We start from the raw sequence: 13200 nt of genomic DNA, 5'->3' as shown, positions 1-13200 counted from the left end.
TTGACCATTTAATATACAGTGCTCATGACTCACCATATATTCCCAGAGCACTTGGAGGTATTTCCATGCTGTCTCTGTATTTTTACAACCTAAACATATTCCCCTGGAGATTTATGCAGCTTTACATTCTTTTCTCTCCATAGACATTTCCAGGAGTTTTATGAGGGAGCAGAGAGGGAGCCCAACCAGCGCGGGCAGCTCGCTTAATTTAGCACAGTCCTGTCCTTTCCAGTTCACCCACCTGCAAAATGGGAATAATAATAAGCACTTAAGGGAGAGTATTCACATGTCTAGCTTGAGACCTTTAATGTTCATCTCTCCAGAGGCTCAGCAGAGAGAAACAGCTTCTAATTCAGATGCTTTGAATGGGCTTCTAATGGAGCTTGCTTCTCTTCTGGCAGTCAGGGAGACCAAGTTCTCAGCTCCAGCACCCCTCCATCAGGCACTGGGTGACATGCCAGAAGCCAGACACTGTGAACATCCTCTTTCATGGCTCATCCTGCAACCACTTCCACGCTCAGCTTCCCACTGGTGGAGCAATACCTGATTAACTCAGTGGTTTTCCACATCTGCAAAGTGGAGTGGGCTGTGGGATGAACACCATGCAGAGCCCCAGTGATCACTGGAAAAATGAGCATTTCAACAGCACTTTGAACCCAGTGGAAGCACTATGAATTATCAATATGGCCAGTCATTAGTATTCATTAGGGCTCAGAGCAAACTACTGAGACTCAAATCTTCCCTTTGCGGTGTCTGGGTTGCAATCGTGTGATATTGAGCAAGTCACTTCTCTTGTCCTCGTTTTTCCTTGTCATTAGGAGCTCTGCATCATCCCTGAGTGTGATGTGAACCTTAATAAGGCTTGAAAAGGGCTTTGAGAACTTGTGGTGAAGAGGGAAATATTAATGTCAAGCATTGCTGCAACAGCAGATGAGACGGAGCAGGAACCTCGACCCGATCCAAAGGGCTCGGAGCGGTGCCATGGAGCACTTCAATGCCTTGTGGATCCTGCCCAGGAACACTGAGGACAGAGAGGCACACCGAGCCAGTTCTGCCCTCAGTCAGAGCCAAGAAGCACCACCAGGGAGTTGAGATTTGGAAAACCCAGCCCTCTCTTGCTTTTCTTCGGGTTGCACAGGCAAGCTGCCCGTTGGTATGCACAAATGGATATTTAGGCTTCTAAACACCCGCTCCTGGACACAGAGATGCAATTTAGGACTGTGTTTAGCATGGAAAGACTGGCACAGAAATCAATCTTTATTTCAGAAAATCTTCTCTTCAGTGTTTAGCCTTGATGTTGATTATATGAATTAGATCCCCATTACAAATGAGCCTCATGTCCCAGAAACTAATGTGTTGTGCTCAAGAAGCAAGACTTTCTGCATTTCATCATCATTCTGTTCCTTAATGATTCCTCTTTCCTGGCAATGATGAGAAATGTTTATTTCCCTGGAGTATTTCTGGATGGTGAAATTATGGTGTTATTTGTGGGCAGTGGATGCTGCATTAACCCGCCAAGGCTGCATTGCCATCTGTAAACATTCTGTTTGGAGAGCTGGCCACCTTCCTTCACACCTCTGGTTTCCACAACACCCTTTGGCCACTTTTTATCTATTCAACCCACTTTTGTGCTGGAGGCTGTGGCTGCCAGCTTCTGCCTGCTCAGAGGCATAGGAGCGAGAAAAAGTGACAAAGTGACAGTGAGATAAACACTACTGAGAGGTCTTAGTCTGCATTTTGAGGACTGCTGTAAATCAGAGTGATGGAGAGAGACAGATTAGTGGTGCCAGTGTAGAGAGGTGAATGTGCCTGCTGGGATCTACATATTGCTGTAAAATGCATCTACTTTCCTTTTATAGCCATTGATAGGAGCACTGTCATAATGTTGTGGAAAAGAAGGATATGTTGACAACAAGGTCAGGCTCTTGCACAGTTCATCAGGCTCTTCAGGAGTCATTGCAGGAGTTAGTGCAGGTTCCTGTAGTGCTACAGCCACCTTTTCTTATTTCCATCTCCAGTTAGAAGCAGGGCAATCCGTTATTCTACGTGATCATATTAAAGGAATTCATTTCGTGTCTTGTAACTTCTGTCACCAGGTGTTGGCTGACACTCTCCATCCTGTTGTAAAATCCAGTTGCCTTCCCCAAACTGCAAACCCAAACACAAACACCTGAGATGAGATGAGTTCTATACCCAAACACACATTTGATGTTTGAGGCAACTTCAGCTAAAGCAAAATCTCGGTGAGTTTGACACCCCCCTACTAAAAGATTGTACTTAAGAAAGTTAAATCAATGCAAAGTCAGGCCTGAAATCTGCCATCTGCTAAAGCAGGGAACCCTAAAGTTAAATTCACCATTGGAGCCAATGCTTGGTTGCTCTGCAGTTACCATCTGTAGTTATTTACATTGCTGTTTGTTCTGTTAAATTTATGCCTTAGTGTGTAAAAATGTCCCCAAACTACAAAAGCAAATGAGCAGTGTGACAGGGCTCATCCCAGTGAAGACAGTAACTTCGACGTTATCAAATTTTTCAGACTTGAAAATCTCAAGGCTTAATTTCACGTAAACCCTTGGTTTTACAGTTTGAAATCTCTGCTTACTACTGGAAATCTTGCAATGCTCATTCCCTCTGACTGCACTCCCAGCACACTGGAATTTCCTCTGTGTTGTACTAACACAGAGCTCTGTGCTCAGAATTGATTCTTCTCTCTGCTGCAGAGCATACAACCACTGGCATCAGTGGCTCCTGTTGGAGTTTTTAGGCCAACACAGGTGAAAAAAAAATCATGCAGAAAAGCTTTGGTGCTCAGCTCCATGTCCTCCCAATCTCAAATTCAGCCTACATATGAACAAAGGAGAACATTTGGGAAATGTACAGGCTTGCAAAAATCACCATATTTGATGACTTGCTCGCAGGTGAGTTTTTCTTTCATGCAAAGGTATGCAATTTAAAAGAGAGCAAAATTCCCTGTGGTTGATTCATTCAGCTTTTTGGATGAGAAGAGGCAGAACTGCTTAGAATGGCAGTGTGGACCCATTGCTTTTTTTTTTATTTTTTTCCTCTCTTCTAGTTCAGAGAAGAAATGTCAGTCTGACCCATCTGCTGGAATCTGAGCAGAGCCCCAGAAGACCCACACACAGGCTGGAAGACAAGTGCCCATATGGTGTCTGCATTCATTCATTGCAGAGCTGGTAGGCAGCAGAAATACCTCAGGGAAGAATTGGGGATGAGAAGATATTTTTAATAACCCAGACTGCAGTGATCTATAATGGGAAATAATCACCAAGCCTTTTCCACAAATATCTAAATTTCTGTCTCTCCTACTTTGCCTTCCAGTGTTGGCATAAAAAAAACAGAAAAGAAAGGTTTCTTGTACTGTAAAACACTCAAATATTTCCCAGTTACTGGTGCTCTACTGTATCAAGGTTACTGTAAATGTTATTAATATACATTTTCATTTACACCACTGCAAAGCCATTAATGTGATAAGAATGTATTATCTTTATAGCAATAAGTATTTATTAAAAGCATGTACAGTGAAAACTGGTAATAAGATGAAGCAATGCAAAGTAGAATGCAATTAATCCCTTAGGAAGAATAATAAAGATTTCTGTCTTTTTTTATTCCTCCCAACAACTTCAGAGTATTAAAAAAAAAAAAAAAAAAAAAAAGATAACAACACAGGCTTGAAGTCACTTATCAGAATTTGCAAAGGCTCTGGGTGTTTATCCTCAGTGAAAGCTGGAAGGATCCATTTCTGGAAAATTATTGTTGCCTGCCCTTTCAGCAAGAAACTGTCTTGCAGGTTTTGTTTAATTAAACTGCCACTGTCAATTACTGCCTGCAAATAACACAAAGTATTGCCCAGTGAACTTGGGAAGACTCTCAGCAGCCACCAGGGTGTTGTGAGCTCCCTCTGCACTCCCTGCACATCTATTGAGGGTGGGAGGTGATAAAATTCTCCATTTCTGTCCATTCCTTCAAGGAAATAAAAATAATCCATCATTGCTGTGGCCCCACTGATTGGAACCTGCTGTGAGTCCTCCACCATCCCCAGAGGAAAGCCCTCTGTCAAACAAGTGGGGTCAAAGCTGGGTTTTGGTGAAGGAAGGGGAGGATTGGAGGAGTTCAAGACAGGAATCTTCCCTTACAAGCCAGAGTGCACTCACTGTCTCTCCATAATGTGTAGCTAATGGGAGTAAGGTGAATTAAAAAGGCTGAAAATATTCCCTGGAGAAAAACAGGTCCCCAGTGAGTACAAGGAACTGAATTTGTGTCATACAATAAAATCAGTGCTTCCATTCCAAGCTGAAATATTTGCTTTAGTCCCCAAGGCTCCATGTTTGCTGAGCCTTTCCTGTTGCCCTGGCCAGGGCATGCAGCGGGATGCTCCACTCCGACTTCCACTCACCCCCTGCACCTCTGCCCTGCCAAATCAGGCACTCCTCTTCCTCTCCCTCCTGCCACATCCCTCTAGTTCCAATTCCACAGTCGAGTTTTATTCCTGCTCCTTTTCTCTTCTCTTTTTTCTGCCAGGAGGAATTTGGTTGGATTTATGCTCTGCCGCTGACCCTGGCTGCCGGGCTGGCAGCTCCATGGAGGTAGAGCATTCCCAAACCCCAGGAACACAGAGCCAGCCCTTCCTCCGTACTCTGTGTTCCCTGCAGCTCTGCTGGACACTTCCTCAGGCAACAAGGAATCTCACCACTGGCTGCAGCTGAGGCTGGCAAGTGCTGCTGCCCGAAAAAATGACAATCTATTTTTTCCTTTTCAACTGGTCGCCAGCTGAGTGAAGGCTGCTGGTGCTTTGTGCTTTGGGGAGATGAAAAGGTGACCTCTGATTAACTTTCTGGGCAAATGACCTCTTACATTTGCTGTGCTGTAGCCAAGGAGTGTTGCATTGCTCTGGGGAATGATTTTTTCCCCCCAGAGACCCCTGTAGCTGTAACCGTGTTAGTTTAACCCTTCCTTCCTTTCTGGACCCAACTGGCTGGGAGCCAATTGTCCTTTCCGAACAGAAGGGTAGAAAAGGCCATGCTCTTCCATTTTTCATGCTCTTTCCCTCTTTTTCCCTCTTTTCCCCCTCTCTTTCCCTCTTCCTCCTATGGAATAAATGTCTTGGACCACATCAGGGGTTAGAGCCTCTTTTGGAATCTTTTGCCTTAACCCTGTAATATTTTCCCCCAAAGCTCTCTCTGATCTGGGCTAGCCTTGTAACTCCAGAGGGCTGCAGGGGTAAGTATTAACAAAGGAGCACAGCTCAGTTGTTAACTGCTCCAAAATTCCCCTCCCTTATCCAAAGTCTCCCTCTTTTCATCCCAGTGCTGGGCCAAAAAAGTGACAGGACAAGTGTTGCTGACATGTGTGGTCTTAATTGAATTGGATGCAATTCTGACCAAAGTATCCAAATTCCAGGAAGATATAACCAGAAAAGTTCCACCACCAAGTTTTGGGGTTTCTTTTGGAGTGCAGCTTTTCCATAGGGAACTCTTTCCAGTGGATTTGAAGGCATTGTGCTCTTTCCAATGACCATCCACAAAAAAGATTGTTCCCCCTCAGATTTAATTGTTGGGGATAATTGACTGTGGGGAGGATTTCCCACACTGTACATTCAATATAATCTGTACCTGGACTCCAAACTTTATTTTCAAGTTTTACAGAGGTAAGAAACACCACAGAAGTAGAGTGTAATGTTAATTAGGCTGTTTCTCTCCTGTCTGGTTGGCCCAGCACAGTTCACTGATTTTATTTGTGGATAGATTGGAGATATGTTCACGTATTTAAAACTCTCCTGCCATGGCAGGGACACCTTCCACTGTCCCAGGCTGCTTCAAGCCCCAGTGGCCTTGGGCACTGCCAGGGATCCAGGGGCAGCCACAGCTGTTCTGGGCACCTGTGCCAGGGCCTGCCCACCCTCCCAGGAAAGAATTTCTTCCTATGAACAGGGTAAAACAGAGGTGAAAAATCATAGCTAAAGTGTTGCATTTGTTGTATGTCCCAGATGCCTTCACTTTTTCCTTTTTGTTTGAATTCTCTTCCCTCAATGTTACAGCTCTAGCTTTGATCCATCCCAGCAGAATCAACAATCTTTCGTAAAGTGTTCTTTTCAGTCCAAGTCCTTTCTGTGATAACAACAAAAACAGTACAAAAAGAAGATTTGGATTATGTTTATATGTGACTAGACTATTGATCTCACAGCCCAGGAAATGAAAAATAAGATGAAATGTGATTTTTAAATCTGACCAGGAGGAGGGGATCAGGATGAAGCCAAGCACAAGTCAGTGGGGAGTGTGATTCTGCAAAAAATCCACCTCAGAAAATCAACTTGCAGTGTTTGTATGACACGAATTCAGTTCCTTGTACTCACTGGGGACCTGTTTTTCTCCAGGGAATATTTTCAGCCTTTTTAATTCACCTTACTCCCATTACCTACATATTATGGAGAGACAGTGAGTGCACTCTGGCTTGTAAGGGAAGATTCCTGTCTTGAACTCCTCCAATCCTCCCCTTCCTTCACCAAAACCCAGCTTTGACCCCACTTGCTTGACCAAGGACTTTCCTCCGGGGATGGTGGAGGACTCACAGTGGGTCCTTCTCTGAACTTCACTGTTTCTTTGGTGAAGAAAACCTACTTACTCCTGTCACAAGGTCCTTGTACCCCACCCCAGCTGCTCAGGCTGCTCCTCATTTCCCCCAGGACTTGGCTCACCATGGCCACAACGAGGTGGATTGTTCCGAAGGGACACGTCTGATGGCGCGCCGGGAATTTGTTTCTTCCTTTTCCTACTGTAGAGCATTCTTCCTTCCCCAGCCTGCCCTAGAGAATCTAATTAGTGGCCTAATTACCACCCCCATACAAAGCCCTGGCTGACCTTTGCTGGCTCTGTTCTCAGCCTGCCTTCCCTTGTCGATACGATGTTGGGCCGCGGGTCTGCGGGGTCTGGGCCGCTTCCTCTGCGTCACCGCGCTCCACTCGAGGCTTATTTTTATTCCCTGCTCCAACAAAATTGAACTGTGAAAGCACTGTAAATTTTCAGCCTCGAGAGGCTCTTCATTAAGCAACAAATAACTCTCTGCACCTCCTTGATATTGCCCTCCTGTTGGCTGTTTGTCACGGCGCTTCCCCCCTGCTCAGCCGGCTGTGGCCGTTCCACTCAGCTGACAGAGCTGCTGCTGGCCAAAAAAAATTCACATTACAGCCCGTTTGCAGAGCCTCTGACTTCAATATAGAAGCAACAGCATCATTTTTATCCTTATTTGGCTCAAAAGGCCCGTGCTATCTCACCGTTGTTATCAGATATCAGCGAGAAATGTTTCACACTGGTGCTATCCTACAGGAATTGGGATTTTACGGCTCCAGCCCCACTGCTGTAGCTAATGGTGCTTCCACACAAAGAGGTGCTGTCCAAAATAATGAGCTGCATTTAATGCCTCGATGCTCTGTCCCTGACACTGCCCCACCAGGGTGCCTCTGCAGCCCAGCTGCCCCCAGGTCTTGGGAAAAATCTGGGCTGCCACCCCTCTGCAAATCCTGCCTTGCCCTGGGGTTAAGTGGTGTCTCAGCTCCCTGATAGGTGCGTTGGTAATTTTCAAGGCACAGTGCATCTAAAAGCCAAGCACCACCCTGGGAAGGATGTCATAAAACAAATATTCCTTTCCTGCTGAAATGCATTATTAAAGCCTCCACCCCATAAATCCCAAGTAGATAACACTCTCCGTGGCACCTTGTAAAATAAGCAATTTTCTGCTGCCGAGGAAACAAATTCTTTTTCTCATTCCTATCTGAAGTCCACCAACACCGTGACAGACACAACACTGCATCTGAGTTGGGTTTTGACAGCCTCATACATTTCTAACTCTGTCAGGAAGAATAAATGTTTGAGGCTTTTCACTTTAAAGAGCTCTGGAGCAAAATGGACTTTCTGGGACTGGCTTCACCCTTTGTGTCTACCAGCCATAAAGTTTCCCACCATTTCCAGCACTGCTTCATTGCAGGCCTGAGGTGGAACTGAAGCACTGAGATAAAATCTGCACTTCAGAGAGGAAGTGAGGCTGGGAATAGAAAGACACACATTGTAGATTCCCAAATATTTGCTTTTTTTCACCCCAAAACATATCAGGATGAAGCTCACTGAAGTCTCACACACTCTGGGTGCTGCTGGGGCAGAAGCAGAGAATGTCTGCAGCTGTATCCAAAAATCCTTGCTAAGACAGACATGGAGCAGCACTAGGACCAGGCTGGTTTTATAGCAGCAGTGTTTGAGCTGACAAATTAATTTGGACTCCATTTTCTAGTTTCCTGATGAATCTGTCAATGTTTCATTTCAGTAAGATGTTACCTTCAGCTTTTCTTTGGGTTTGTTTGCGTTTTTTCAACTACAAAACCACAATAACTGCTAACTCAGTGATTATTGCACCAGCAATAATGTTAACATTTTATTCCAGTTTAGAATGAGAAGGGATTAAGGAATTCCAACATTCACCTACAAAATGGAACTGCTGTTTTCTAAACAGCTCTAGTCAGCCACCAAGGTCACTGTCCCGTTTTCACCCATCAGGAACCATGCACATGTGCAGGTTTATTTCCTGTATGAAAGGTCTATGAGATCATTCATTTCAGAAACTTATGTAATGTCTTATGTTCAATTCTAGAGCAATCAGGGGAGTTAACTCAGTAGTTCATTGTTATTTTTCTGCTCTGTGGTGCACAGAGTGTATCTCCTGTGTATTGAGCAGCTCCAGCAGGGTGTTCAATATCAGCAGACCTTACCAAGGTCCATATGTGGTCACAGATTTTAAATACTGACTTTTCCTTTTTCTTTTATTCTCTTAGAGTTGAAGCTAAATTCAATAAATTTTTATCTACGTTATCATATATTCAGCGATCAGCCCTGAATATATGATAATGTAGCCCTGAAGCCAAACTAAATTTTCTTCATATTATGAGTGAAAAAATGGCTTGTTCTCCAGTTCAGCACAAATCACTCAGCACAAATCCCTTGTGTTAAAGCCTCCACTCCTCATTATCAATACAGAATCCTAATAAGAAGGAAAAATACTTTCCTTTTGCTCCTCATCCTCACAGTTCACTCAAGATGCAGCCTGTGCTTTGAAAACACAATGTCACTCAATCCTGCCGTGAAAGCCAATTAAAATTCCTTCATAGGGAAACCAGCTTTGGGTTGGGTTTGTTTTGGGTTTTGTTGGTTTTCTTTTCAGTCTGCTATTATAAATAATAGCAAGGAAAAATAAAGTATTTAATTTGTGCAAATGCCTTGACAAAGTTGTCCTTCATCCTTGTGTAAATATTGCTCCTGTAACACTGCCAAGGAATGGCCTTGAGTGTCTGCAGCCAAAAAAAAAATCAGACCTGCTCCTATCTGAGCCCATGAGACCTATGTGTAACTCATGTTTGTGGCTGGTGTTCCAGCTCTTCAAAAATTGCCTCTGAGCCTCTCCTGACTGGAAATCCAGGCTGCTGTTCCCTGACTTCTGTGCAGCATTTCAGGAATAGCCATGGCAAGGTTTGCAAGGAAAAATACTTCTATTAGACAACCTGAAAAAGCTGGAGGGAAAGGCCAAGGTCTCCAACAAGGAATTCCTTTCCAAACATTTAGATTTGCATGCCTGGATGCTTATCTGTCCTTTCAGAGTAATCCAATAAACTTTCTCCTCCTAAAAGCCTTTACTCCACTTAAACCCTAGACCATCGTGGTTGAAATTCCGTGGCTAACTCCAAAGATGATGATGGAGACAAGGAGAAGAGAATCTGTTTATCTAAAGAGGGACACATTTGTACAGAATGGACAGAAATGGCATAGCCCTGTTGCATAATCTGGCTGTGTTCCTCATTTCAGTTCAGTGGAGAATGGAGGGGAACTCCAGGCAAGACCCTTTCAGAGGTGGTGTTTGTAAGATGTGTCTCAGCTCTGAAGCTTCCATTGATTCTCTCTCTCCCATACCTCATTTGATAGGAAAAGCTGGCCCTTGGGCACAAGGCTTCCCCCAGTGCCTCTGGAAACTGGAGGGTTCCATTAACTCTCATGGACAGTGATGTGAGAATAAACCCAAGTTTCCAGGAACACAGGCTGGAGCTTGCAAACCTGCAGGCATTTTATGGTGCTGACATTTCGTTACCCATGAGCTTGCAGCTTTGGAGACAAAATTACAATTACAATTTCAATTACATTGAAGTAGAATTCAATTTAAAAATCCCACAGGATGAGCTCCTTGATTTTGATGACATGCTCAGACAAGACCTTTCAGTCCAAGGTGGTGCTCACTTACATTCCAGCCAAAAATTCATGAATCCACATGTAGGGTGAAGTGCTAAAGAACCACCTACCGTTTTCCTGAATAGAAGAATCAGCTCCTCTGAAGCCAGAACAAGAGAAAATGGGTTCAAACTGCCAGAGGGCCAGGATAAATGGGATATTGGGAAGAAATTCTTCCCTGTGAGGATGGGGAGGCCCTGGCACAGGGTACCCAGAGCAGCTGTGGCTGCCCCTGGATCCCTGGCAGTGCCCAAGGCCAGGTTGGACAGGGCTTGGAGCAGCCTGGGACAGTGGGAGGTGTCCCTGCCATGGCAGTGGGTGGAACTGGACGGGATTTAAGGTCCCTTCCTGCCCAGACCCTCCTGGGATTTTATTCTATGATTATTCACTACTTTTAGGGCTGTTTTTAAAAACTTCATTTCTGTGTGTACCTTCCTCTACCAAGCCCTCAACCCTGGGACAGCAGTTCTCTTCATCCCAGTGAAGAGATGTATGTTCTACACAGTTCTTTGCCATTGAAGGCATTTGCTAAAAATCTGGTATAATTTTAGTAAAAAAAGATGTGCTGACAGGTTTTAAGTATGGGAAAGGCCTTAATTCCAATTTATCAGTAGACATCACTGTGGCAAACCAATTGAAATAGTTAAATTAATCTGGCTTTTAAGGTCAGGAAATGGTGAAACTGTAGCAAGAAAGCATATTTTACATAATGCAGAATCTCAGTCCTGAACCAAAACACTGAGAATAGCCTGGAGGAGATCAGCACCTTTCATCCAGTTCCAAGAGAGTCTGGAAACATTCACATTTAAATTTGTCAGCCACCCTTTAACCTTTTCTCCCTTTTCTTTCCATCTACTGTGGTCTCTCCACATGCACCTCCCTCCTGTTTATTGGGTATTTTTCCATTAATAAAATAAGGGGAGACCTCTTTGAGCACTTCCCCCAGGCTCAGCCTCTTTAGGGTCCTCTTTAGGATCCTCTGCCTCCAGGGCTGTTCAGTTCAAAGGGAAATCAACGGTCAAAAAAAGTACCTGGCTGTGAAAATCTTTCTCTGCAAAATAAAGGTATATCTGCCGCACCTGTCGTTCACAGATAACCTGGGAGAGGGGAAAGTTATCCTTTCAGTGTGCTTTCCAAATAAAAAAAAAAAAAAAAAAGAGCAATACATTCTTGACAATTGTGCAGTATTTGCAGTCTCCAAATATTTAATTTTCATTTTAAAAAAGAGCTTAATCCTCTTCCTGAAATCATTACATCCTGAATACCTTGGTTTACAATTAGAAAATCAGAAGAAAGTGAAGAGCAAAAGTTTGTCTTTCATCATCCATCCATCCATCATCCATCCATCATCCATCCATCCATCCATCCATCCATACATCCACCATCCATCCATCCATCATCCATCCATCCATCATCCATCCATCATCCATCCATCATCCATCCATCATCCATCCATCCATCATCCATCCACCATCCATCCATCATCCATCATCCATCCATCCATCCATCCATCCATCCATCATCCATCCATCATCCATCCATCCATCCATCCATCCATCCATCCATCCATCCATCATCCGTCCATCCATCCATCATCCATCCATCCATCATCCATCCATCTATCCATCTATCCATCCATCCATCATCCATCCATCATCCATCATCTGTCATCCATCCATCCATCCATCCATCATCCATCCATCATCCATCCATCCATCATCCATCCATCATCCATCCATCCATCATCCATCCATCATCCATCCATCCATCCATCATCCATCCATCCATCCATCCATCATCCATCCATCCATCCATCCATCCATCATCCATCCATCCATCATCCATCCATCCATCCATCCATCCATCCATCCATCATCCATCATCCATCCATCATCCATCCATCATCATCATCCATCCATCCATCCTCCATCCATCATCCATCCATCCACCCATCCCTCCTCCAGAGTGCCATTCCCGCAGGGGATCAGCACAGAGCGCTGGAGTAAGGAAGTGCTCTCAGGGAGGGTCCTTTCCCCTGCAGCTGATCTGGGATGCAGAAGGAAAGCAGCCTCTGTCTTCCCAGACGGACGCTGGGAGGTCACTCCCGGGTCAGCACGGGCTTGTTTGCAGTGGAGCAGAGTGCTCCCTCTGCCAGCCTACCTATAATTAACGACCTGCAGTTTCCTACATGTGTACTCTTAAAACATCTGTAAGCATAATTACAGCAACCACTTAAACAGCTCAATATGAGGCGGGCGTTCTTTTTCACCGGGAGATTGCTTTTAATGACTCTGTGTACAGCAGAGTTTGCAGATAAGGCCAGAAGTGCACCCAATTATCTCTCTGCTGGCACTTGTTGTGCTTAAACTCACATTTTCAGGTTTTTTGGTTTGCTTCACGAGGACTTCCATTCCTGTTAATGCTCAATTCTCCCTGCACCACTTAAAAATTAAGGATCCAGCCCCATGCCTGAGGTCTGGTTATGTGGTTATCCCTTGGAAGATGCTGTAGAACTCAACCCCATTTCCCTATGTCTTCCCTCTTCACTTTGGCATGTGCTGATAGCATTCTTTTGTGAACTGAGGGATAGATTTTGCAGGAATTTGGCCAAAATACGGGCTGTGAGGTCAGTAGTGTGGCAAAGGGTGTTTAGAAGGGGGCTGAATGTCACCCTGTTCTTTTGAGTCTTAAAATTCTTCTAAAAGTTCCTATACCTTCTGATATTTACATATTTCAACTGAGTTTTCTCATGTAAATAATAATTGTTTTGCATTCTTCTTTGTGAGTGGAGAAAATTGATGGACTGTTGGTTTGACCAGTGTGGTTGGAGAGGTGGCAGTTTCACCCTCCAATCCACTGTCATTTTTGCTATTGTATATATAGTGGAGTCAGAAAATAAAGGTTTTTTTGGGGGGTTCTTTTT

This window comes from Vidua chalybeata, chromosome 8 (genome assembly GCF_026979565.1).
Source record: "Vidua chalybeata isolate OUT-0048 chromosome 8, bVidCha1 merged haplotype, whole genome shotgun sequence".
Taxonomy (NCBI): Eukaryota; Metazoa; Chordata; class Aves; order Passeriformes; family Viduidae; genus Vidua; species Vidua chalybeata.
The sequence above is the reverse complement of the archived record's forward strand: the minus strand, read 5'-3'. Positions refer to the sequence as shown.